Genomic DNA, 6,000 nt, shown 5'->3' on the forward strand with positions numbered 1-6,000 from the left:
AGCCCTATGGGTTTATTATGCGTCGTCTGGTTTAACGAAAGGAAACTAAATCGAGTATTTTCGGATAAACGCAGTACCTATATATATATATATATATATATATATATACAACTATGTCTGGTTTATTTTCAAGTCGACGATGACGACGATTACTATGATTACGATTACGACGATTACAACGATAATTACGACGATTTAGGAAACATTGATTTCGTCTTAAAGACCTCAACGTAGGTATATATTTACTTACTTATTTGAGGAGGGAAAAAAAAAAATTTGGAGTATCTAATTTTTGATAGCCCGTGACAGGATGTCGTTTCTTCGTCTAAATAAAATCACGAGGGATCGACTAGGGCGTCCGGTAAAGGGGTAATTCAAGCTCAGAAATGATTTGTCGCGAGTGAGTTATTCCACGGTACATCGAAAACACGGTGACCAACGTCGCATATCAGACGGCGCATTAACTTGTCGTACTATTACGAGAACCGACCGACCATACTTCGGGTATATACGAGCAGTAAAATTGTCTCAACGCGCGCAAGAGAAGCTCGTTGCAAAATGCGGAGGTAATGCATACACGTACACGCTCACGCGCGCATTACATATATATATATATATATATATATATATATATATGTATATATGTATGTGTATATATATATATATATATATATATATATATACACACACACGCACACATGCTCATATATAAGATCTTTCCCTCTCTCTCTCTTTCTCTCTTGGACTTTCGTTTTTTGTCGCGTTCCTGCTTTTTGGACAATCGCCGAGCCTCCTCTACTCGCGAATCTATCTACTCGCTCGAATGAAAACGAAAATGAGGAAGATAGAAAGATAGAAAGATAGTAATATATTAATTGGAATAAATTATTTTAAAGGGCCGAGTAACTTAATTCTATCGTCGTGTTATAAACAATCCAAAAATCATTGAACTTTCGCAAAGTTAATACGTCGATTCTCGAACGTAAGAGCATCTACGAGCGAGATCATTCTCGAAAACGATTTTCTCCGCGTGTCTCCGTCTTCGTTCCTCTTAAATGCTCGCGTGCTAAGAGAAGGATAAAAAGAGAGAAAGAGAGAGAGGGAGGAGAAGAGAAGCGCATTCCAAGATCCGTTTGAAGTCTGGGCCCTCGCGTCACCGAAATGCCGTTTATATCGCTGCGCAAACCAGAGAAGATGTTTACGATCCCTTCTTTTTTCGCCGTGTTACTTCTCGATCCGCATTTATTCCCTCGATACGCCGGTACGTGCGGTGCGTGTTTGTTAATTTTAATTTTAACTCAATAAATCAAATACGTCGTCGATATGAGAGAACGTGTTATTCGTGTATCGAAATGTTTTAATCGAAATAGGAAGATCGATGAAGATCTCGCCAAGTTTGTTTTTCTTCGTCTTTCTTTTTTCTACTTTTTTCTTTTTTTCCTTTCTTTTTTTTTCTGCAGACTGTATCCGATCCATTTACTACAAACGTATCGACGTGTAAAATATTTCGAGCGATTGTGTTTTGCGACATCGTAAATAATTTTCCAAGGTGTGCCAGAGTGTGTTAGCTAGCTAGAGTCCTCCACCCCCTCACCTCACCCCCAGTAGTAGTAGAGACGCGATAGAGACGCGTTAAACGTGTTCAACCGATGCACACAACACCGAGCCGAGGAACATGGACTTCAGTAACGTGTGTGCGTGCGTGTCGGCACTCACACGCACGTCGTGCGCGCTCTGCTCGGCGTTGACAAACTAATCCTCGCGTTATACCGGGTGATCGTAAAGCACCCGCTGACAAGCAGACGCTCGTGTAGTATTTTCGTGGGCGGTCGGAGTCTGATAAACTCTCTCGCCGTGTGTGCGCTTTGCGAAAATCTGCGAGCCGCGAGTAAAAGTAAAAAAAAAAGAAAAGAAAAAAAAAAGAGAAAAAAAGAGAGAAAAAAGAAAAAAAAAAGAAAGAAAAAAATAGAGAAAAAAAAAGGAAATGTGTTCGCGAGTCGCAACGAAATCAAAAAGGGAGTCGTTTTAGTCAATCGTTCTTCTTATTAGTCAATCGTGCTCAGAAATAAAGATTCTCTCTCTTTCCGTGCTTTTTTTTTTTTTTTTTTTTTTGAACGAAATTAAAATGACACCAAAAGTGCATATACAGTTTGTTTAATTTTATCTTTGCAAACAACAAAAAGAAAGAAAAAAGAACAGAAAAAAAGAGATAAATTTGCAATAGGTATATTCTCGATAAATTCGATTCGATAGTCGCGTGATATCAAGGATAATGGTTTAACGCGAAGACTTCGGACGATGATCGTAGACATAATCAACGGATTCCACTCCAGTAACATCGACTACGTGCGGTTCTGTACTGAGTTCGATGCCGAGTAGTTTAGCCGGCGCCAAACGCGTTCGCCACGCTAACGTTCGCCTGAACAACAACGTTAGGTACTCGAGCCATCGCGTTACACAGGATTATCGTCTACGTTCTCCGGCCGCGTAACTTCCGAGAAAGTTAACGGAGAGCGCCTCCGTAGAAAGGAGCATAAATTCTGGATCATTACGGCGTCGATTTCGATGTCATTATCGCCATTCAGATTTTCGGTTCACTTAATAATTTTCATTGATCGAACATTTTTCTCTGGTTGAAGCAATATATTATACGGCAAATTATATTGAACAAAATTCAAGGTACTTCGAACGTACGAACGAAACATATATCATAACAATTTCGAAAGAACGAAAATAAATATCAATTGGTATTGTTTTATTTAAAAGAAAGAGAAAAAGAAGATAAAGAAAAGATAGAGAGAGAGAGAGAGAAAACTGGGGCCTTCTATATTTAACCGGAAGCAAACTTAAATCGAAAGCACTTTTCGACCCTCAAAAGAAAAAGGTATCAGGAAGTTTCGATGCCCGTTAAGTTAATCGGCGAGAAGTGCGTTCAGCACGGTAAAAGGCGGGGTTGTGACGCGACTAAAACCCCCTTTTTTCGCGCTTACCTATTATCCGCACGCGCGTATACTCTCTTAGCCTATTTTTTTTATTTACGATGTCTAAAGCGAACGTGGGAGAAGGAAGAAAAAAGAAGGAAGGAAAGAAAGAGAAACAAGAGAAAGAAAGAAAGGAAAAAAAAAACAAGAAAAAGAAAGGAAGGACCGAAAGGGTAAAAGGAATCGGCTATATTACCAAACGAGCGCACAATATAAGAGAAAGGGTTCTTCGCGTTCGTTCGAGCGTAACTACGTGCGTGCGTGTGCCGTGTTGAACCGATCGTCACGTATACATAGAGGTGGTTTATGCAAAAATTAACTGTGTTCTTCGTTTTCTTCTCTCTCTCTCTCTCTCTCTCTCTCTTTCTCTTTCTTTCTCTCTTACTCGTCTTACCGACGTATCCGGTGTTGGCCACAAAGTGAATTTCTTAAAGGCGATCGCTCGAAAACGAAAGTTACCTACGCAAGAGAACGTTGAAGAAAGATTATCCAGTGACACGAGCTGCTTATTGTTAAGTGATTTTATTCTTTTTACTTCTTTAAACGCGTATCCTTAAAAATGATTCACCATTGGATCTTAATATAATGTCCCATCCAACGTTAATTTAATTATTATCGCAAGAGAAACTTTGATCTGTGTTTCGATCGATCTTCACAAGTATATATATATATATATATATATATATATATATAATGATGACGGCAGATTTCGTGGTGGTGAGAACAGGCTGTGGACGACGTAGTTATAGTTGCACCTCTGTCCTTCTTCTTTCCAAGCTCAGTGAGATTAAGTGTGATAGGGAGATGAAAATTTTACTTCGTTTATCTTTAACAATATTTCATAGTTTTAGGTAAGTGAGAGAATCTTCGGTTGGTCGTTAAAGAAGATCCGCGATAGTTAGCACGATCTCAAAAGTCACGGCGTTACACGTTACGATCATTTGAATCGGAGTGAAAAGACATGAACGGCGGCGGTCTATCCTCGCTCGAGGGCGCCACGTCTTTAGCTCGTGTGTGTTAGCTCGCTTAGAGAGAAAAGGGGCCCCCAGTTTACGAAGTAAAGTTCCTTCGGTAGACATCGAAAAAAGTTATCCGTTTAAATCCCATTATCTTACCTGTCATTTTGATCGCGCAAGATTTTCTCTCGTAATGGCGAGTTAATCTCTCCCTTAGTGTTCTACTATTTCCTCAATTAAATAAATTCGTACAATATCCGTAAAAGTGACGAGGTATCGGCGTCGTACATATATCGCGATAATGGAGAAAATAAAGTTCGAGAAGAATCTCAGTCGTGTACGATCGGTGGACTTTTAACGATTATACCAAGAGAGCTATGGCGGCTATGGTGACGCTTTCTCAACGGTGTTTTTCCAACAAAGGATGTTTACTCGCTCGCGTCGCAAAGGGCTTCGATGAAGAGAGCGAGAGAGAGAGAGAGAGAGAGAGAGAGAGAGAGAGAGGACGAGAACTAGTAGACGTAGAAAGGCGACACTGGTTCGAGATATAGATATAGAGGAATAGAGAGGGAGAGGGAGACGAATAGAGACGAGAGAACTGTGTGTAGAGTAGAATGTAAGAGAAGGAGATAGATATATAGAGGAGACAGACAGAGCAAGTAACGTTAGGTAGGGATAGGGAGAAATCCGAAGAAAAAGAGTAAGGAAAGAAGAAGGGAAGCAGGCGGCGATCGGCAGGGGTTGGAAAAGGGCGGTCGGGTAGTTGAAAATATGAGATCCGTTCTGGTAGGGACCACCTAGCCAGCCTCCGCTTCGTTCCGTGGCCTCCCACTCCGGTGGCCAGCTTATCCCTACTCCTGGCACGTCCTCTTCGTCGTCGGGCGTTTTGCCATGGTAGTGGGGACGAATCTGAAAAGGTGATTGGCTGTTTGAGGGGTCGTCCTACCCCTGCCACCAAGGCATCCTCCCGCCCATATCCCCACCACGGTATCTGCACCTCCTCCAGGCATTGCATCGGTCGTCCGGTAGCTCTTAGTTTCAGGTTAGGAGCCTGCTAGGACGGGTCTCGTTCTCTCTTCTTGAGGCACCCGGACGAGAGCGGCGGCGGTGGTGGCGGCGGCGGCGGCGGACGGGCGTTCGCAGACCGGTCGCGACTACGAGTGAATGCACGAAACGTGGAGAGAGAGAGAGAGAAAGAGACAAAGAGGAAGGGAAGGGGAAAGAAGAAGAGGACTCATCCAAGGATTTACCTTTTGTCTCGAGAGACCTGGAACGATCGTCGAGGAGCAGAGGGGCACCGTTCGGTGAACATCGACACAAGACGATCCCGTTGATTCTGATCGACCTAGTACCGAGAGATCCCTCTCTCCGTTTGTTGAATCGTCCGATGGAAGAACGGATTACGTGACATATATTATCGGTGTGTTGGTGTTTGAGAAAAATAATAATTGATCCGATTTTAGTGACGAGATTATTAGTCTCGAGTGTTCGAATGTCCTGCTTTCTCTACGTGTCCGAAATCATTGAAATTCATCGTTATCGTAGTCATCATCATCATCGTCGTCATCATCGTCATCGTTATCGTCATCAACAACAACAACAACAACAATTACAACAATTACATCATCGTCGTCATCGTCATCATCATCATCACCACAATCATCATCATCATCGACTGTCTCACGTCCGATGAATGCTCTTCCCCGTGTACCGTGGTGTCCCAATCGTAAAACGAAATCGTGTTCACGGGAAATAGTTTGACGCGAGTGAGGTTCACGTTGGTCCATTCGTGTGATGCGGCTACGGGACGAGATTTGTTCTTATCGTTACGTGGACGACGACGACGACGACGACGACGGTGGCAAGTCGAGTGGAAGAAACGTTGGTACCAACAACAACAACAACAACAACAACAACAACAACAACAACAACAACAACGACGACGACGACGACGACGACAGGATATCATCATCATCCCGGTCACTTTGTTGTTGTATTTTACGGAATCCCTAACGGCTTCTTCTCCACGATAGACGTACGACGATAGATCGTCAAGAGTGATA

The 6,000-nt window shown here is 42.5% G+C and overlaps 1 protein-coding gene across 4 annotated transcripts in view; it reads left to right on the forward strand.

Annotated features, from left to right (window-relative positions):
- Positions 1–6,000, forward strand: part of LOC124429881 (homeobox protein cut-like) — a 141,493-nt gene that overhangs the window by 1,881 nt on the left and 133,612 nt on the right. For all 4 annotated transcript variants that reach the window (XM_046975681.1, XM_046975683.1, XM_046975684.1 and 1 more), the window contains exon 2: positions 4,967–6,000. This exon is cut by the window's right edge and continues 1,089 nt beyond it. The gene's annotated coding sequence lies outside the window, so the exon portion shown is untranslated. The remainder of the gene's footprint in view (positions 1–4,966) is intronic.

This window comes from Vespa crabro, chromosome 16 (assembly GCF_910589235.1).
Source record: "Vespa crabro chromosome 16, iyVesCrab1.2, whole genome shotgun sequence".
NCBI lineage: Eukaryota > Metazoa > Arthropoda > Insecta > Hymenoptera > Vespidae > Vespa > Vespa crabro.